General features: G+C 33.7%; 1 protein-coding gene across 1 annotated transcript in view; it reads right to left on the bottom strand.

Moving 5' to 3' along the window:
• LOC131804698 (uncharacterized) overlaps window positions 1-16,237 on the bottom strand; it is a 120,619-nt gene extending 104,382 nt beyond the window's left edge. The window contains exon 1 of the mRNA XM_059127760.1: window positions 16,080-16,237. The gene's annotated coding sequence lies outside the window, so the exon portion shown is untranslated. The remainder of the gene's footprint in view (window positions 1-16,079) is intronic.
• Between the last annotated feature and the right edge of the window lie 6,858 nt (window positions 16,238-23,095).

Here is a 23,095-nt window from a genome sequence, read left to right on the forward strand (position 1 = left end):
AGGATAATTATCTGTAAGATGATTTTCTACCCCCAGGTAGCCTCTAGACTAAGATGCGCACTTTTCCGAAAAATAAAAATTTTATAAGAAGAAGTTTTCTTCCCCCTTAGAAACAAAGATGTCAAATAAGGGCCAAAAAATGAAAAAAGTGGCCAAGACCCCGAAAATACCTTAAATCATATGATGGTGATACAAAAACGTGATAATTTTTTGCAAATATGGTTTCTTCTTAAAATATCAACATAAGCTAAAATTAGTACGAAAAATATGGTTAAAATGTAGAATATACTTGAAATCGGGTTGTTCCGTTATCAGGGGTTATGACCCATATCATGACCTGCCAAAGCGATTAAAGGTATCTTGAATGTTTAGGTAGAATTTCTATTTTGCGTTCTTTATAGTCGGTATTTGACTGATTGCAGTCCCAATGTATTTTGCATTTTGTGTTCTCATTCGACAATTTATTGTCATATGAATGAAGCAGGTCCACTTTTTATACCCTCCACCAAAAAAAGTATGGAGGGTATATTATGTTCGTTCCGTTTGTAACTCATCGAAATAATCATTTTAGACCCAACAAAGTATATGTATTCTTGATCAGCGTAAAATTCTAAGACGATTTAGCCCTGTCCGACCGTCTGTCCGCCTGTTGTAATCACGCTACAGTCTAAACGAATTAAGATAGGAAGCTAAAATTTTGCACAGATCTCTCTTTTGTCTGCAGGCAGGTCAAGTTCGAAGATGGGCTATATCGGTCCACGATATCGTATATCCCCCATATAACGGTACCCCCATGGTATTCGGTATTTTGATGATTTTAGCCACATTTTTCAATGGAATTGTCTGAAATTCCACAAAAGGAGTCCCTTGTGAGTACTTCACCCCCTGAGAGAGAATTGTTTATACAGGTCCACGATATCGTATATCCCCCATATAACGATACCCCCCAATATTCGGTATTTTTATGATTTTACCCACATTTTTCATCGGAATTGTCTGAAAATCCACACAAGGAGTTCCTTGTGGGTACTTTATACCTCGGCAGAGAATTATTTATATAGGTCCACGATATCGTATTGCCCTCATATAACGGTACCCCCGATATTCGGTATTTTGATGTTTTTAGCCATATTTTTCAACGGAATGGTCACAAGGGGTTCTTTGTACACAAGGGGTTCTTTGGGAGCACTTTACCCCCCGACAGAGAATTCTTCATATCGGTTAACGATAACGTATAGCTCCCATATAACGATACCCCGCGATATTCGGTATTTTGAAAATCCACACAAGGAGTTCCTTGTGAGTACTTTACACGCAGACATAGATTTGTCTTTATAGGTCCACAATATCGTATATCGGCACCTTCCTATATTAGATATTTTAAAAATTTGAAAAGAATTTTTAATGAATTTTATTTTTTTTGAAAATTTTCTAATTCGTTCCAAATGGTGGAGGGTATTCAAAGTTCGGCCCGGCCGAACTTACTGCTTTTTTACTTGTTGAAATTAACCCCATAACGCTTCTTCGGTCATTTTTATACCCTCCACCATACTAACTTTGTCATTCCGTTTGTAACTCCTCGAAATACTCATATCAGACCCAACAAAGTATATATATTCTTGATCAGCGTAAAATTCTAAGTCGATTTAGCGATGTCCGTCTGTCTGTCTGTCCGTCTGTCTGTCTGTCTGTCCGTCTGTCTGTTGCAATCACGCTATCTTTCGAATGAATTGAGATAGATGGCTAAAATTTTGCACACATGTTTATTTTTAAAGTAGGCAGGTTAAGTTCGTAAATGGGCCATGTGTGTCCACGTTTTCATATAGCCCCCATATAACCTCCCGATATTCGGTATTTTGATGATTTTAGCGACATTTTTCCCGGAAATAATTTAAAATTTGGTATTTGAAGTTCAAAATGGAACTACACCCTAAGACAGAAAATTGTCTGTGCAGGTCCATGTCTTCGTATAGCCCCCATATAACGGTACCTCCCTATATTCGGTATTTTAATGATTTTAGCGACATTATTCACCGTAATTGTTTCAAAATTGGTATTTGAAGTTCGTTATGGGAACTACAGTCTGTGACAGAAAATGTCTGTGCGGGTCCAGGTTTTCGTATAGGCCCCATATATCAGTACCTCCCTATATTCGGTATTTTGACGATTTTAGGTACAATATCCACCGAAATTGTTTGAGATGTGGTATTTGAAGTTCGTAATGGATGCTACAGAAAATTGTCTATGCTGGTCCAGGTCTTCGCACAGCTCCAATTTAACGGCACCTCCTTATATACGATATTTTGATGATTTTAGCTACATTATTCACCGTTTATTTCAAGTTTCGAATTTGAATATGGTAATGGCTTATGACCCCAATATAACGGCTATATTCGGTATTTTTAAGATTTTAACAGAATTTTTTAAGGATTTTATTTTTTAAAAATTTCCAAATTCGTTGCAAATGGTGGAGGGTATTAAAAGTTCGGCCCGGCCGAACTGCTTTTTAACTTGTTGTTTGTTTAAATGTGTTCGCATCTTCCAGCTGAAGCACGATGTAGGTCCTGGAGTAGAAAGCATTTAACATCGTATTGCGCCCTCATTTCATTTTTAATATTATTCATTCAGAATTCAAACCAATAAAAAAATGTACACTTCAATATAGAAAAAGAATATTCAACTGGTTCGCTGATTTTTTTTGCGGCAAATTTTTAAAGGTCCTTACGAAGTTTGTCGGTAGAATTTTGAAATTCGATTCCATTGAAAGTTTGTCGATTTTTCCCGATTTTAGAATTTTCATATAAAGCGACAACGGATAAAATTGTTATTTATAAATTTTATGTATTTATTGGGTATTACGAATAAATACATAAAATCTATAAATAACAGTTTTATCCGTTGTGGCTTTATACTACCCAAAAAACACCTACACATCATATCAGAATTCCAAAAAAAAAAAAAAAAAACACTACAAATGTACATTCGAAAATAGTAAGTCAAAATGGAAAAAAATATGCAATATAAAACATTACTATTGTACATTTTAAAAGTCAAAATGAAAATGTTCAAATTTCACTTTTTTAAGAGATTTTTAAGAGATTTTTTTGGATTTTATTCTTTTCTGCCAAGAGGCAATTCCGAATTTTTATAAATCGTTAAAATCAGACTGGCGGCCTTTATGTTATAAGAGTAGTAACTAACACAACTTTTTACATATAGAGAGATAGATTTAAAAGTAGGCGCGTTCCTCAGCCCCTAAATAAGTACTTAGGGTTGGATGGAAAGCCAACAGCATCCTGTGTAATAATTCTCAAACCGATATCTTCACTATTTTGGCAAATATAAAGATTTTAGATAAATCGTAATAGTGGGCGTAAAAAGAGGCGTGGTAAATATTTTTTCTTTAAAAAACCTAACTCGGGGCATATATATATATATATATATATATATATATATATATATATATATATATATATATATATTCTGGATCAGCGTAAAATTCTAAGACGATCTAGCAATGTCCATCTGTCTTTCGAACGAATTGAGATAGAAGGCTAAAATTTTGCATTCATGCATAGTTTTCCAGTACGCAGGTTAAAATGGGTCATGTCGGTCCACGTCTTCGTATAGCCCCCATATAACGGTAGCTCCCGATATTCGGTATTTTCTTGATTTTAAATTTTAAATTTGGTATTTGAAGTTCGTAATGGGCACTACAGCCTAGACAAAAAAAAATAGTAAGCAGGTCTACGTCTTCCTATAGTCTCCATATAAAAGTTTTCATTTAAGTAGTAGTTTCCGGGAGTTTTTTGAAATTTTTCAAGTTCCTTCTAAATGGTGGAAGGTATTAAATGTTTGGCCCGGACCAACTTAGCTGCTTTTTTACTTGTTTGATATACAATAGTTATACCCTTTGATGTAAAATTTCACTGCAGGGCAATATGAACATATTATTTGCATAATAATAGAAAAAATCGCTGTAATACTTAACAAAACGCCAACACGGTTGAGGAACAGTGACACCACATTAGGTAATGTACTCGTAGTCGTATACTTCATTTTTTCTAAAATCGCAAAAAGTAGAATACTTTGTGTATATTTGCAGTTTGGTTTCAATTTGAAAGGGATGTTACTTTTTCCACGATTTTCTACCGATTGAATTTTAAATCAATATTAAAATATTTCAATAAAATATTTTAAGAACTATTCTTCATCATTTTAAATTTATTATTAACTAGCTGGCGCGGTCCGCGTTGCCGGCCCGTACTTTTAGTCTTTTATGACTATTTTTTAAAGCATAATAAATCACTGATGGGAATTAATTTTTTGTCATTTAAATTGTCCATATTTTTCATCATAGTATAATTCAATGACGATTAAACAAATGTTCGGTCCCGTGCTACTTTCTAATATTCGTAATTTTTTCATGTTTCGGAAAAATATTCAACTTGTTTCCTGGTTTTTTACAGCAAATAATGTACTATTATTTTAAAATTCGATTCCATTGAAACATTTTTTTTTTTTTTTTCAATTTTTTCCCCGATTTTAGAATTTTTGCAATTAGATAAGTAAGGATCCTTTAAGTTTGATTCGACCGCGTTAAATTATTTTGACATCATCTATTCAGTTTCACCACCACCATCACTACGCTTCAATGTAACCCACCTGCAATTTCAGTTTTCCATAAATCGAGGCAATTAAATAAAGTTAATGAAATTGAAAAAACCGCTCGTGCATGGTAAAATATTGTTTTTTTTTTTTCAAAGATTATTATATTCTGAAATGATTTTATACCCAATAAATACATAAAATGTATAAATAACAGTTTTGTGCGTTGTCGCTTGGGGAGTACCCAAAAATGCTACACATCATATTAAAATTCAAATTAAAAAAAAAAAAAAACACTACAGATGTACATTCGAAAATAGTAAATGAAAAAGGCGTGCAATATAAAACATTACGATTGTACATTTCAAAAGTCAAAATCAAAAATTCCGAATTTCACATATTAACGCGTTTTTTTTTTTTTTGGATTTTATCCATTATTTAACGTTAAAATCAAACCAGCCGTTCTTGAGTTATAATCGTAGTAACTAACACAATTTTCTTTTATATATACATATATATATATGTTTCATCCGTCTGTACATCTGAAAATCGACGTTATTTGGATTGATATTTCGCGTTTCGGGCGCAATTAAAGTGAAATCCGGTGAAGAATTTGCCTACATAAATGCATGGGCTAAAAGATGGACGGCCATGCGTACTTGACTTAGATAGCCTAACAAAAGTAACTTAGGGTTTATGGCGTCCCCATCTCTATCTATCTATATATATAAATGTTGTGTTAGTTACTACGCTTATATCTTAAGAATCGCTGGACTGATTCCTCCTGTCTCCTCTCCGAAAAGGATAATATCCAAAAAAATCGCGTAAAAATGTGATATATTAACATTTTCATTTTGACTTTTCAAATGTACAATAGTAATGTTTTATTTTGCATGATTTTTTTTTCTATTTTGACTTACTTGACTCTAATGTACATTTGTAGTGTTTTTTATAATTTATTTTTGAATTCGAATATTAATACCAATTTATTTAATTGACTTGGTTTTTTGAGAACTTAAATTGATGTCGGGTTACATGGAAGTGTAGTACCGAATTATGTGGTGGCGAAACAGAATAGATGACATCGAAATATTTTAACACGGTCACACCAAAGTTAAAAGATAATTACTTTTTCAAAATCGCTTAAAAATCACGAAAAAAGAGATCTCATTGCAAAAATTCTCAAATCGGGAAAAAATCGAAAAAAATTTCAATGGAATCGAATTTTAAAATAATAGTACATTCTATTGACAAGCTTTGTAAGGATCTTTAAACATTTGTTGTAAAAAAACAGCGAGCAAGTTGTTATTCTTCTTTTGTCAATTTTTTTCAATTTGTGTTATCATATTGAATTCAGTAGATTTTTTGGGAACAAAATAAAGAATAATTTTTCACTATATACAATTTTTCACAAAAAAAAACATCAAGATTAAGGTATCTTGATGTTTTTTTGCAGGTTATGATATCGATCATAACTCACGGATAAGGGTACAACCCGATTTCATATTTATATAACCATCGTATGATTTAAACTATTTTTGAGGTCTTGGCCACTTTTTTCGTTTTTTTTGGCCCTTATTTGGCATCTTTGTTTCTAAGGGGGTAGAGAACCTCTTCGCATAAAATTTTAAATTTTCAGAGTAGGGTCTTGACCACATTCATCAATTGATTTGGCTAAAAAATTCTACAAATGCTACCTTGGGGTAGGGAACCATCATACAGATAATTGCCCCATAGGAATTTAAGTAAAGTCCCCACATTGGAGTATCCCCAAGTCCACTTTCACATCTAATGTGTGGACAGAAAAGAACATTTTGTATTCTATTGAATTTGTAACCCCCAAGAAAATATTGGTTGGGAACGTAGATTTGAGATACACATCTATATGAAATGAATTGTGAAAACATGAACAAATTACAAATATAAGGAAGTAGCACGGGACCGAATATTTGTTGAAACGCCATTGAATTATACTATCTGATGAAAAAAATATGGACTTTATGGGGTCTCCAACTTACAATTTAAATGGCAAATAAAATAAATTCCCATCTTTCGGTAATGAGTGTAAAATAACTATATTTTTGATTTGGCCTTTATTTGTCATATTGGATTATAAGGGGTAGAAGAAAGTTTTCAATGTAGGTCGATGTTTCGGAGTAGTGCCCATATAAAGGTCCCTCCTGATTTTACCATGTTTCAAAGGATTTGGCTAAAAAAGTGTATATTAGGGGTGGAAATCTTACACAAAAATTTCAACATATCTACTAATTTTAGAATTTTTCCATGTAATAGAACCCCCTCAAGTCCACATTTTGGCAGACAAACAGACCGACATGGTTAGGGGGACTGATGACGACTCTAATGCACAATCTGAGGTGCTAATTGGTTTAAAAAAAGTAATTAACTTTGGCTATTCTTAAATCATATAGCCCTAAATTATGAGGTGTACAAAATACAATAAATTCCAAATTACTGCTCATTTGACTGGAAAATTTTGCTACGATTTTTACCATACTAAAAATTAATTTGATCCCTTACATCGGGATACGATAGATATATACTTTTTAAAAGATTTGAATAGCACATCCACACATTTGAAGTCCAAGGTTTAAATATTGAAGCCCACGGCTTAAATATGGGTACAGGTATATTAAAACATTTTTAAAACACTTTTAATCGACCAGTACGTGAACACTTATATCAGTCATATCTGTGAATAATAAAGCTTGGACAAATATGCATAATAGACAAAAACTACGGGCCGGCAACGCGGACCGGGCCAGCTAGTATTATAATAAATGTACAAATACTTTATACACCACAATGTGGCGTAGAGACCATATATTTAATTCTACAATGGAAAAAATAGAAATTATTGGACGGTGGAAAATGCGAAAAATCATCAAAATACCGAATATCGGCAAATACCGTTATATGGGGGCTATTCGAAAACGAAAACCGACATTTTAAATACCAATCGTCCTAGACACAATACAAACTATTGTGTAGTATTTTATGCTGATCATGGGTCTAGGACATATATTTAGGGTGTTAAAAACCGAAATGAAAATCAATGCACCAGTAAAAATAATAATAATTTTCGGCCCTTGATACCATCCGAAATTGCGAACAGTAAACGTTTGGAAACGATTGCATATAGTTTTGTTCGCTAACATATCAGCTTGGAAAACATACCCCGAATACATTCAAACAGTTGTGCGGATTGTGAAATTTTAAGTTTGTGACATTGTCTGATCGGTACTTTGCATGTTTGACTTTTCTATTCTTTAATATAAAAAGGCCCTAGGTCGTTTTACTTTCGAATTGCTATTACTATCCTTACCCCGATGCGCTTTCCAACCTTTATTGTGTTTCCCTTTATTTTATTAGAATTCCGATAACATTGTCCTTACTTTGCGTGTAAAAAATATTTAAAGTAACATTTTTAAGGTTTTGGCCACAGCTTCTTCCATTTTCCATTTCTAAATCTCATATGGTGGGAAACCTCTTCAAAAGGCGATTAATTAAATGATCTTACGAAACATATATCTACCTTTCTATAATGTTTTTTGGTTCAATTTAATTTTATTTTATTTTTTTAATTTTTAATACATACTGCCATGGCCCAATTATAAGGTCCACAAGTAATATCAGCTGATACCTACAAAATATACCAAAATTGTTAATCATACATTGAGTTGTCTTTGGAGCAGGGATATTCATTGAAATATCCAGCAGGAGTCCTATTGTCGGCACCAGGCCAGGTCTGTTCGTTGTATTACAAAGCTTCAAAGAAGAGCTGGACTATGGTGATCGTTGCCCATTTAATGTAATGCCTGTCACAGCTGATGATGTTCCTTTGTATACACACCTATAGAGAGATAACTACATGACCCAAATCGCTGGCAATGTTATATCATCCGTGGTGGTTATTTCCGAAGCAACCGAGAAATGAAACGTTTGACAAACTGTACTTAAAACGCGTCCTGTATGTGAAGAAGATAAGTACATTGCTACGATCGGAGTGGCGAAAATTCTCAGAGGTTCTAATGGATATATGCAATGAAGTTCCATTGAAACAGAATATATTTGTATGCCGGTCTGTACTTCATTGATAAATTTACAAGATATGTTTCTTAGCTAATTTTGATTTGATTAATAAGAGATATTAAATTCAGCCAGACATGATTTATTTTAAAAACGATTGGAGTTATAGAATGCAATCGATTTTCTTGCCAGTTGTAAAGTTATTTGTGGTTGTCATTCGGCTGAAATACCCATTTTTCCTTACGTTTCTGGCCGAATATGAGACAACAAAAACATATTTGGTAAATTGTTTGAAACCTGTGCAAAATAGGAAAAAATTAAAATTAAAATTCAATTGTGTGTTAACTGAGGAAACAGAAAAGAGGAGACTGGAATAATGTTAGCAACATTTTCAGTAGAACTCCAAATTGGTATTTGTTGGTCGTGACGGGTATATACCTATGTAGCTAGCCCATTGTTCTTTAAAAGGCCATATTCAAAGGCACCTACGAAAAATATTTATTTTATGATTTTAGCAACATTTTTCAACGGAACTGATTACATTCTGGCCTTTATATAAGTCCAAATTTTCTAAAGGAATTATTCGAAAAATAGGTCTAGGTGGTATGGTGAAATTGTCCACTAAATTGTCTTAAATCCAAAATTGACAAATGAGAAATTCTCTGTAATGTTTTTTGTTCCAGCGAAATACTTTTTACGCTCTAATGAATAACACATTTTTACACAAAATTGTATTTTTTGGGGAATTCCCCTTCTGGTCGATCTTATTATTGGGTCATGCATGCATTATTGGGCTTCCAAAAGTATGAGTAAATACTCAGATTTGGTGGTATTAAATTCACTTTTCAAAAGTTATCAAATGTGTACAGTCGAACTTCTCTATCTCAAACTTCTATATTCTATTTTTTCTATAGCACAATTATGTGAATTAATTTTCGCCCAATTCAGCCTCTCTGCTTCCCTATAACGAATTGTTTTTGAAGCAATAGTAGAAATTCTCCCACAAAATAAACTCTCTACACTGAACAGTGCAACATCTGTGTCAAATAAATTTCTAAAGATTCGAATTTCTAAATATTCTGATCTTGACGAAGCCGTAACGAAGGGGATTACATCAGCGAGAAATCATAGAGCCATAATCCAGGAAAATGCTATGGAGTTTGCAAAATCATTGGGATAACTTGAATTTGTGGTGAGTTCGGTACTGCTTGATAAATTAAATAGGAAATACGACGTTGTAAGCGAGGTTGTTTGTGGAGTTGGTGAAATAAATATTCCCACTCGGGATGAATGGGTTGATAAAACGTTACCTAATTTTATTTCTGAATACTGTTACAGTCGTAACGATGTTTTCAACACAACTCTTTCATTTAAAAATGGAAAATGTGTTGGTGGGAAGGGTATGTCAAAAGTAAGTATAGAATTACTGTGAGGTTCCAAATGAATGAACAAAGGAGCCTAAGGCCAAAATCGAACTAAGTCAACCTAAAACTCCTTTGTTCATCTACGAAGAAGCCAGCCGATGACTTAAGCCAGCCAAATATGCGCTTTATGTATTTCCACCCTTACCCTACGTAATTTCAAAGGTCTGACAAATTTTAAAGTGGATTATGAGAACAATACAACATTGTGAATAACTAGAACCAAACACATCACAAAACGCAAACGTGGCAGAGAACCCGTATGATTTGCTCAGCTATTCCCGAGGGTGTTTGTCAGTTGTCCTACCGGACGCGTCCCTTCCGGCGTATTGAGGGAGACGGATTATAACGCTATTTTGCTCTAACCAGGACGTCTTGTTACAAACTGATTGGAGCGGATAGGATTTCCCACGGACAGAAACCTGTCTATGGGGGTGTTCCCCAAAAATAAAAAAACAAAATATGAAAGAAGAACTTAAATAAAGTTAGGGTGCAGAACGGAGGAGGAGGTCCACAAGGGGATAGAAGAGCCGAGTGACAGCTTGGCGAAGCTCACGACAAAAACAAAAAACTGTCTGGGGTTTAACGACAAAAGCTACGTATGCAACAGGCATGCAAAAATGCAAAGTCGCAATATTCCAAAGGGTGCTACGAAAATTTCCCCACTTCCGTGGAGACGGGAAGAGGATCAGGTCTCCCGAGGAGCAAAACACTTCGAAGCCGCCTTCAGATGCTCCGGAAACTGATAAGAAGCCGCCATATTCCAAAGCAACGATGAAACATTATCGATTCCAATAAAGGTTCAGCCAATTTGCCTAAAGACCACCTGGAACCAATAAAATATTGTACCACCTAACGGAAGGCGGTGATCCAATTTCAAGAGTAGCGGCATATTAAATGACAAAATATTTTTTAAACTTGCCGAATATGCAAACATTGCCGCCCTTTTCAACGCGTACCTGACATTTGTCTATACCTCAACTGGAGATTTATATACCGTAATCTCTTGCTTGCCCGATCACAATACGATCCTTGAAGTGGAGTAACATCACCATAAAAGCTATAAATCCGATACCATGCCTTCGAAAACGGTGTTGGAATGTATAAATCCAATCAACAAGTATTTTCAACACGGATCAACATGCGTTATATAGGGTACCAGGTCATATGAGGATTAGTAGTAACGAGACACCGAACGCTCTCGCCAAGACAGCAACAGTAAACTTTGACAATCCAGTGCCGCCAAATGCATCACGTCTAGAGTTAAAGACATGGGCGTGGGACCTGAAGACGTAGGGCCAGCTGGGCCTACAAGCTTATATGTACAAGATAGGATATGCAGGGCATGCTGGGAAGATGATGAAACGTTGGACCATTCTCTTTATCAATGCCCTGCGTTTGCAAATATCAGAATCCAATTCTTAGAGAACGACTACATACCAGACCTTAATCAGATCATGTTAAATGGAATAAAACAGATTTGGGATTTTGTAAAGGCAACTGAATTTCTAATCTTACAGAAATTCTGTTGCTTTCTTTCAATAATTTCTTAGTCTAGAGCCCACAACAGACAAATACTGGCTTAAGGGTATGTCCATCAGGACATGTGGTGACTGTTTCGCCCCTCAACCTAAATTCGGGAAATTTGCCACAGAATATTATGTCACAAATGTCTGCAAAAATTCTGTCCCAAATAGTTCAGCAAATATTGCCCCAACACAACGTCACTTTAGGAGGTTTAGCTGTACGATGGGAACCGAAGTCGGCATTTGTCCATTGCAAGCCCGTTTAAATGGCGGAAGAAATTTTAGCCAGGTAGATCTTAATTTATTGCAACAATTTCAGTGCACAAAAACACACAAACTGTTTCCGATTTCCTAGCCCTCACCAGTTTTTCCTTATTGCTGGAGACATATTCTTTACCAGGGTGGCAAGGGGCAAAAAACGAGACTAAGACCTTCGATATGACAATAGATTAGTTAAAACAAGCTTCCTCACCCCCAAAATCTGACAGAATTTTAAATTGTTATACCTCTTGCGACAGATTATGTTATATACAGGTCCACTTTTCCTTACTGCTTCCATATAACAAGTTCCTCCCGATATTCGGTATTTTGACTATTTTAGTCACATTTTCTAAGGGAATTGTTTAAGTTTCGGCACAAAAAGATTTTAATTGGTTCTACCTCCTGTGGCAGAATATTGCCTATGCGGGTAAATGTTTTCACTTAGCCTCCATAGAACAGTACCTCTCGATATTCGGTATTCTGATGATTTTAGCTACATTTTTCAGCGGAGTGGTTTAAAATTGTTTGTAATGGGTTCTGTTTTCGGTGACCGAAGACCTACGATTTCTTATATTACCCATACATCCTCCGAATATTCAGAATTTGCAATAGATAGATTTGCATCCACTGTAGCAGGAAGTCGGTACCATCGACTTTACGGTAAGACTCATTACGAACTAATTTCACTGACAAAAGTGGACGTGGATCCAATATTAAACGTTTTTATATCATATGCCACACTGCGGTAGAGGGAGTTAAGTCCTTGTGCACATGCACAACAAAAGGAGTTCCTTTCGATGATATCCATAGTATCACATTCTGAGTTGATTTATGTTCATGTATTTTTCTAGGCAGAGTACAAGTACCATTTCGATTGTCACATATAATTTGTTTTTCTCAAGAACGAATGCTATTTGGTGTAAATCCTGACATATTTATATATATATATATATATATATATATATATATATATATATATATATATATATATATATATATATATATATTATCCGATTTGTCATTTAAGTCCCCCAAAAGACGTACTCTGCATGCCATATTTCATATTAATAATATTTAGTACAAGATACAAAGGCAGAAGTATTAAGATGGGATAAAACAGAGTCAAAATATTGTCACCAAGTTGAATTATCTCCGTTGTCCACTTCTTCTGGTACCTGCCCCCGCAAAAGGTCGAAATTTTCAAAAAAATATTCCATTCAGACTTGGTGCATCTCAATATTTCCAGCAATACAAGATCTGTTATAAAGATGGTAGAGATCGGACCATTTCCTCTGGTACCTCTCCCACAAAGTGTCAACGTTTTGAATAACCAAAACGATAATAAAATCCGAAATAAACATTCGTTTCTCTTCATATTTCACACATCCCATTATTTTTACTAGCATGATGGGATATATCGGCCCACTCCTTCTGGTACCTCCCCCACAAAGGGTCAACATTTTGAATATCCACGAAGCTTATAAAACGCGAAATTAACATCTGATTCCTTTCGGACTTGGTACATCTCAATATTTTCATCAACACAAGATCGTACAATTTCTTCTGGTAACTCCCCCACATAGGGTTCAAGATTTTGAAAAACAAAACTCAAAGAAATAGAAATAAGCATCCAACTCCCTTCAAATTTCATACAAAAAAACATTTTTGCAAACAGATGATATATGTATGCGCACCCCAACTGGTACTTCACCCACAAAGGGTTACAATTTTCAATACCTCTATCTGTCATAACATGAAACCAGAAACCTGAGATTAATATGGAATTTATGATTTCACATAAAATAGGATATAAATGTTCGAATTTCTTGTAATTTTGCCCATACCAATATTTTTATCAGTATTAGATGAAGTGTACTTCTGGTACCTTACGCACATTCTAACATTTTCCACAAATTATCACAGATCGTATAAATATAATTTTAAAGAAGTAACCAATATAGTCCAAACCTGGCACGACGCAATATCTATATCATATTTATTTATCTCCGATAGGAAATTGACAATATTGGCCTATTTCTTTGGAACCTACTCCATAGAGGGCCAACAAATTGAATAATATTAACAGAAGTTTAAATATATTTAAAGAATCGAACAATCGAAGTTGTATTTCTGTTATTAGCATGACCATGCCGTGAGCTGTGAGCTACATATTTTAGCCACACACCATTATATAAAAAAAATATATTTTGTCAAGTCTTTACCTATTTGTGTCTTCGCAAGACACACAATTGTCAAAGTTTATCGAAATCGGTTCAGATTTGAATGTTGCACACACATATATATCTATTATACACCAACTACACTACTTTCGTCCAATTATAAAGTTCTGACTAGAAAAAGTCAAAAAATATGTACAAAGTTGGTTCAGATATAGCTTAACCTCCGATATATGCTTCACCCTATTTCACATGCAAAGCATGTTATGCTATTACATGCACCGTAACCGTTTTGTACTCGTTTTAAAAAGGTAGGAGGCGTAAATTATAGAAGGAACTTTGATATTTGGAAATATTTAAAATGACGCAATTTAGTTTTTTGATTCCTAAATGAAAAAGATTTCAAGCCTACTCCGGTACTTTCTTATTTGTATATGGCTTTTCTTGTTTGTTCGTTTTCATTCAAAGGATTTCCAAATACCATGAACACATGCTTGCAGAGGTCCATCTGTATGTATGTATATCTATTATAATGTCCATGTATTGGACATGACTAAAGAATTTGTAAAAAAAATCTTGTGGAAGCAAATTGTAAATAATTCCCCCATTCAAAAAGATTAACATTTAAATTATGGCTTTCGTTATTAGCCAACCATCATCCGCGGCACACCCGCGTGTCAAGCAACGAGCAGAAGATAACACTCATGTTTATGCGAATGCTGAGGATACATAGCTAGGTTATACAGAATGAGAGGATGTTCATACACATTCATAATTTTTCATTATATAATAATTGTATAATTAGCAAAAAAAAAAACAATGAATTCGTGGATAAACGTGCTTTGCCGAATTCTGGATAGATAGGTGAGGTCAAGTTGTCCGTGAGTGTTATGCAAACATGTGATTTATGTAAAAACACAAAAACTGTGCAAATGACATTGATGTCTATGAAACAACCTGCATTTCTTTAGTTCGCTTACACGGAACGGACGATGTTTATGTATTTGTCAAGCATCAACACACTAACTCACAGTGGACAGGAGAATACGGTTAAAAAGGAAAAGCATTTCTTGAGCAATGCCAGTTTGTGAACCTATGTGTATGGGTGTTGGTGTACTCGTGTGTGACTGTATGTGTTGGAATTTAGTGTTTCTGTATACGCGATAGTGGTCGTACTCAATGAAATGTATCTTTTTACATTTCTGTAAATCGTTTTCTTGTGCTTTCTTAGTATTTCGTTCTTTATCATTGTTTGCTTTTGTGTTCGTTTGTTCGACCATTAGTTCATGTTATCTATATACGTACATGTGTATGTCCTTTTAACACTCTTACATATGCGGCTGACACACTGACATTTCTATTCTGGGTGGGTTCGAAATTGTGTTTTCCTTTCGTTGTCTTCTCTTCTCGTCTCTTCTTCTATACATTTCGTTTCTTTTGCACTTTTCTTCAAATTGATATTGATTTGTAATTTAATGTTGGTTTCGGCCTTTTTGTTCCTTCCATTGTCAGACAATTCAAGAAGTGTGTCCCCATTTATAGTGCATGGTCTGATCCACACTCGAACAAACATAGGCATACTCTTTCATCGTCCACCAATAGAAGGCTATGCATTTATTTTACAATTAGCCAATATTCACAGTGTACATACAAAATAGGAATACACATACACGCGCATAAATTCACTGGGCGGTTAGTGGGGAGGACTCCGTGTAAACATATCCAGCCATTGAAAAGGCCAATCACTAATGCTCGTACCCGCACCTATACTTATATGTGTGTAACATTCTTTAGAAACTCAAGCACTGCATATACATCAATAACGGGACGGGTGAGGAAATTTCCTCATATTCTATATGACAATAAGTATTTTCCAACAAAAAAAAAACATGTACAACTTAAATTTTTTTCATACTGATATACTTTTGTTTTCAGTGATATCTTTTTTCCATTTGACTTAAATTCCTCCACTTTAAAATGACCCACTTCAACTTTTTCTTTTGTACATATATAATTTATTTGTTCAGAACGATACACACTTTGTTAATTTTTAAAACAATTTACTCCTTTTATATTTTCTTTAAATCATCATAGGCAATAATTTGCAAAACTTCAGCATAGAGGTTTAACGATTTTTCCTTAGAAAGTATTATTGGTTTTTTGTTATATGATTTATTTTTCTTTTTATGTATATATCTATTGTTGTTGGCTTTTTCTTTTAACATTTCATTGTTTTCTTTGAAACGATTCTTCGAAATCCACTCTTGGCTGCGTATAGTTTGGCACTGATTGCTAGCTTAAAAAAATTAACTGGAGAACTACATCTTCCTATTAGGGTAACGACGAAATTCATTGCAGGAGACACGACATGTTCTCTTTTCCTCTTCAGAGTGGTGATTTTGTTCTAAATAAAATAAAACTTCTCTACGGCCAGAGACTACGTCGTCAACAACAAAGACGAAAATGCTCAAAGCCAACCGTTAATACAATGAGTGGCTGGCTGTTTGACAGCACAGACAACGTATAACAAAGAAAATCTCGGGTGTTCTACCAGAAACCTTCTCAGCTTGTATGTGGAAATTGCCAAAGGACTTCACTATGACGCTTTTGAGATGCGCATGAGTGCTACTAACCGCACCAGAACTCACACCCGCACACACGAAACAACATATAGCCGCACTGATTTTGTTTCAGCGTTCCGCTATCAGCAAACATAATGAATACACATACAAAGGTGTGCATTAATACAGCTGATGAGAGTGATTGGCTTCGGAGCACGTGATTGTCTTTTATTTACCAAATCAGCTTTGTCTTCGAGACAATGGTTGTTTACACACTCAAACGAGTATTATAATTTAATTAATCTATTACAAACGAGTATCCTCCCGAGAAACAACAATGTCGGCTCTGCAGGTCCCCAGTGGTGAGATTCGATAAAATCTCTGCACAGTCATCTGCGCTAAAGCCAAGTGCAGGTGTGAATACACATGTCTATACGTACCAATATTATAAAATGTTAGTAGTAAGTAGATAAAGGTGAAAATACTTCGAGACAATGGTTGTTTACACACTCAAACGAGTATTATAATTTAATTAATCTATTACAAACGAGTATCCTCCCGAGAAACAACAATGTCGGCTCTGCAGGTCCCCAGTGGTGAGATTCGATAAAATCTCTGCACAGTCATCTGCGCTAAAGCCAAGTGCAGGTGTGAATACACATGTCTATACGTACCAATATTATAAAATGTTAGTAGTAAGTAGATAAAGGTGAAAATACTTGAGTCGCACTTTAAATGTTACAATGTAAATGTTAATAACCCACTAAACGAAGTTTGATTTGACGAAAAACATCCAAAATAAAAAGGAAACGAAGGCAGTCTCATGAAGTCGACTTGAGTTTAATTTATATATATATATATATATATATATATATATATATATATATATATATATACTAGCTGGCCCGGTCCGCGTTGCCGGCCCGTAGTTTTTGTCTATTATGCATATTTGTCAAAGCATAATTATTATTACTTTTTTAAACCCATTAGCACTTCAGATTGTGCATTAGAGTACTCATAAGTCCCCTTAACCATGTCGGTCTGTTTTTCCGCCAAAAGGTGAACTTAAGGGGGTACTATTACATGGAGAAAATTCTAAAATTTGTAGATATGTTGAAATTTTTGTGTAAGATTTTACCCCCAAATACACATTTTTAGCCAAATCCTTTGAAATATGGTAAAATGCGAAACATCGACCTACATTGAAAACTTTCTTCACCATAATCCAAGATGACAAATAGAGGCCAAATCGAAAATATAGCACAACAACATAGCATGTCAAACTGAAAAAAAATCACGTGATTAAAATAAGTAAAAAAAGTTTTATCCACCTCATAATTGAGGTCAGACTGATTTCAGAATAGTCAAATATAATTACTATTTTACACCCATTACCGTAATATGGGAACTAATTTTATTTGTCATTTAAATTGTAAATTGGAGACCCCATAAAGTCCATATTTTTCATCATAGTATAATTCAATGACGATTCAACCCATATTCGGTCCCGTGCTACTTCCTTATATTTGTAATTTGTTCATGTTTTCACAATTTATTTCATATAGATGTATATCCCAAATCTACGTTCCCAACCAATATTCTCTTGGGGGTTACAAATTCAATAGAATACAAATTTTTCTTTTCTGACCACACATTAGATATGAAAGTGGACTTGGGGATACTCCAATGTGGGGACTTTACATGAATAAATTTCTATGTGGCAATTATCTGTACGATGATTCCTTACCCCAGGGTAGCATAAATACAATTTTTTAGTGGTCAAGACCAATATGGGCCCTACTCCAAAAATTTTATGCGAAGAGGTTCTCTACCCCCTTAGAAACAAAGATGCCAAATAAGGGCCAAAAATAGAAGAAAGTGGCGAAGACTCCAAAAATAACTTGTATCATGCGATGGTTATTTATGATCGATATCATGACCTGCAAAAGCGATTTAAGGTATCTTAAATGTTCAGGAAGAATTTTTGGAAGGATAGAAATCCTTTTCCTACTAAAACTCCCATTCGCTCTACTATTTTGCACCCTTTATAGTTGGTATTTTACTGATTGTGCTCCCAAAGAATTTTGCATTTTGAGCTCTCATTGGATGGATTATTGTCACATGAAAGAAGTAGGTCCACGCTTTGAAATGAGCCCCATTAGTCTTTTTCGGTCATTTTTGTTTGTTTAAATGTGTTCGCATCTTCCAGCTGTATCACGATGTAGGCCCTTGAGTTGAAAGGTAGATGTCAGTTAACATCCTATTTCGCACTTATTTCATTTTTTTGGTGAAAAATTTTATATAGTGAAAAATTTTCTTTATTTTGTTCACAAAAAAATCCACTGAATTCAATATGATAATACAAATTGAAAAAAATTACAAAAGAAGAATAACAAATTGAAAAAATTTTCAACTTGTTCGCTGATTTTTTACAGCAAATGTTTAAAGACCCTTACAAAGTTTGTCAATAAAATGTACTATTATTTTAAAATTCGATTCCATTGGAAATTTTTTTTCGATATTTTCCCGTTTTGAGAATTTTTGCAATGAGATCTCTTTTTTCGTGATTTTGTTAACGATTTTGAAAATGTAATTATCTTTTAACTTTGGTGTGACCGCATTAAATTATTTCGGTATCATCTATTCCGTTTCGCCACCACATAATTCAGTACTACACTTCCATGTAACCCTCCATCAATTTCAATTCTCAAGAAATCAAGTAAATTAAATAAATTGGTATTAATATTCGAATTCAAAAATAAAATATAAAAAACACTACAAATGTACATTAGAAAAAAGTAAGTCGAAATGGAAAAAAATCATGCAAAATAAAACATTACTATTGTACATTTCAAAAGTCAAAAAAAAAAAAAAAAAAAAATATATATATATATATATATATATATATATATATATATATATATATATATATATATATATATATATATATATATCTATATATATAAATGTAAGTTGTGTTAGTTACTACGCTTATAACTTAAGAACCGCTGGATTAATTTTAACGATTCACACAAATTCGGAGTTGTCTACTCTCCGAAAAGGATAATATCCAAAAAAATCGCGTAAAAATGTGATATATTAACATTTTCATTTTGACTTTTCAAATGTACGATAGTAATGTTTTATTTTGCATGATTTTTTTCCATTTTGACTTACTTTTTTCTAATGTACATTTGTAGTGTTTTTTTTATTTTATTTTTGAATTCGAATATTTATACCAATTTATTTAATTGACTTGATTTCTTGAGAACTGAAATTGATGGGGGGTTACATGGAAGTGTAGTAGCGAATTATATGGTGGCGAAACGGAATAGATGATATCGAAATAATTTAACGCGGTCACACCAAAAGAAAGATAATTATTAATTAAAAGATAATTACTTTTTCAAATTCGCTAAAAAATCACGAAAAAGAGATCTCATTGCAAAAATTCTCAAATCGGGAAAAAATCGAAAAGATTTTCAGTGGAATCAAATTTTAAAAAAATAGTAAGGGTCTTCAAACATTTGCTGTAATAAATCAGCGAACAAGTTGAAGATTTTTTCAATTTGCTATTCTTCTTTTGTCATTTTTTTTTTAATTTGTATTTGCGAACACATTTAAACAACCAAAAATGACAGAAAAAGCCTAATGGAGCTCATTTCAAAGCGTGGACCTACTTCTTTCATGTGACAATAATCCGTCCAATGAGAGCTCAAAATGCAAAATTCTTTGGAAGTACAATCAGTAAAATACCAAATTTAAAGGGTGCAAAATAATAGAGCGAATGGGACTTTTAGTAAGAAAAGGATTTCTATCCTTCCAGGAATTCTTCCCAAACATTCAAGATACCTTAAATCACTTTTGCAGGTCATGATATCGATCATAACTCACGGATAAGGGTACAACCCGATTTTATATTTATATAACCATCATATGATTTAAGCTATTTTTGGGGTCTTGGCCACTTTTTTCATATTTTGGCCCTTATTTGGCATCTTTGTCTCTAAGGGGTTAGGGAACCATCATACAGATAATTGCCACATAGGAATTTATTTAAGTAAAGTCCCCACATTGGAGTATCCCCAAGTCCACTTTCACATATAATGTGTGGTCAGAAAAGAAAATTTTGTATTCTATTGAATTTGTAACTCTCAAGAGAATATTGGTTGGAAACGTAGATTTGGGAAATACATCTATATGATAATATGGTGGATAAAACTATTTTTACTCATTTAAATCACGCGGAATGTTTTTCAGTTTGACATGCTATGTTGTTCTGTTAAATTTTTGATTTGGTCTCTATTTGTCATATTGGATTATAAGGGCTAGAAGAATGTTTTCAATGTAGGTCGATGTCTCGAAGTAGTGCCAATGTAAAAGTATCTCCTGATTTTACCATATTTCAAAGGATTTGGCTAAAAATGTGTATTTGGGGGGTGAAAACTTACACAAAAATATGAACATATCTACAAATTTTAGAATTTTTTCCATATAATAGTACCCCCTCAAGTCCACTTTTTGGCGGACAAACAGACCGACATGGTTAGGGGGACTTATAAGAACGCTAATGGACAATCTGAGGTGCTAATGGCTTAAAAAAGTAATTAACTTTGGCTATTCTTAATTCATTCAGCGCTCAATTATGAGGTGTACAAAATACAGCAAATTCCAAATTACTGCTCATTTCACTGGAAGATTTTGCTACGATTTTTACCATACTAAAAATTAATTTGATCCCATGGGGATACATGGGGATAAGATTGATATATACTTTTTAATAGATTTTTATAGCGCATCCACACCTTTGAAGCCCACGGCTTAAATATGGGTACAGGTATTTTAAAACACTTTTAATCGACCAGTACGGGAACACTTATATCAGTCATATCTGTGAATAATTATGCTTTGACAAATATGCATAATAGACAAAAACTACGGGCCGGCAACGCGGACCGGGCCAGCTAGTATATATATAAAAGAAAGTTGTGTTAGTTACTACGCTTATAACTTAAGAACCGCTGAACTGATTTTAATGATTCATACAAATTCGGAATTGTCTCCTATCCGAAAAGGATAATATACAAAAAAAATCACGTAAAAATGTGATATATTAACATTTTCATTTTGACTTTTGAAATGTACAATAGTAATGTTTTATTTTGCATGATTTTTTTCCATTTTGACTTACTTTTTTCTAATGTACATTTGTAGTGTTTTTTATATTTTATTTTTGAATTCGAATATTAATATCAATTTATTTAATTGACTTGATTTCTTGAGAACTGAAATTGATGACGGGTTACATGGAAGTGTAGTACCGAATTATGTGGTGGCGAAACGGAATAGATGATATCGAAATAATTTAACGCGGTCACACCAAAGTTAGAAGATAATAACCTTTTCAAAATCGCTAAAAAAAATTACGAAAAAAGAGATCTCATTACAAAAATTCTCAAAACGGGAAAATATCGAAAAAAATGTCCAATGGAATTGAATTTTAAAATAAAAGTACATTCTATTGACAAACTTTGTAAGGATCTTTAAACAGTTGCTGTAAAAAATCAGCGAACAAGTTGAAGATTTTTTCAATTTGTTATTATTCTTTTGTCATTTTTTTTTCAATTTGTATTATCATATTGAATTCAGTGGATTTTTTGTGAACGAAATAAAGAATAATTCTTCACTATATACAATTTTTCACCAAAAAATGAAATAAGTGCGAAATACGATTGTAACTAACATCTACCTTTCAACTCCAGGGCCTACATCGTGCTTCAGCTGGAAGATGCGCAGACATTTAAACAAACAAAAATGACCGAAAAAGACTAATGGGGCTCATTTCAAAGCGTGGACCTACTTCTTTCATGTGACAATAATCCGTCCAATGAGAGCTCAAAATGCAAAAATTTTTGGGACTACAATCAGTAAAGTACCAAATATAAAGGGTGCAAAATAGTAGAGCGAATGGGACTTTTAGTAAGAAAAGGATTTCTATCCTTCCAAAAATTCTTCCCGAACATTTAAGATACCTTAAATCGCTTTTTCATGACCTGCAATATGATATATGATATCGATCATAAATAACCATTTTATGATTTAAGCTATTTTTGGAGTCTTCGTCATTTTCTTCTATTTTTGGCCCTTATTTGGCATCTTTGTTTCTAAGGGAGTAGAAAATTCTCGGAGTAGGGCCCATATTGGTCTTGACCACTAAAAAATTGTATTTATGCTACCCTGGCGTAAGGAACCATCGTACAGATAATTGCCACATAGAAATTTATTCATGTAAAGTCCCCACATTGGAGTATCCCAAGTCCACTTTCACATCTAATGTGTGGTCAGAAAAGAAAATTTTGTATTCTATTGAATTTGTAACCCCCAAGAGAATTTTGGTTGGGAACGTAGATATAGATGTACATCCCAAATCAAATAAATTGTGAAAAACAAGAACAAATTATAAATATAAGAAAGTAGCACGGGACCGAATATTT

Source organism: Musca domestica, unplaced genomic scaffold (genome assembly GCF_030504385.1).
Source record: "Musca domestica strain aabys unplaced genomic scaffold, Musca_domestica.polishedcontigs.V.1.1 47, whole genome shotgun sequence".
Classification (NCBI taxonomy): Eukaryota; Metazoa; Arthropoda; class Insecta; order Diptera; family Muscidae; genus Musca; species Musca domestica.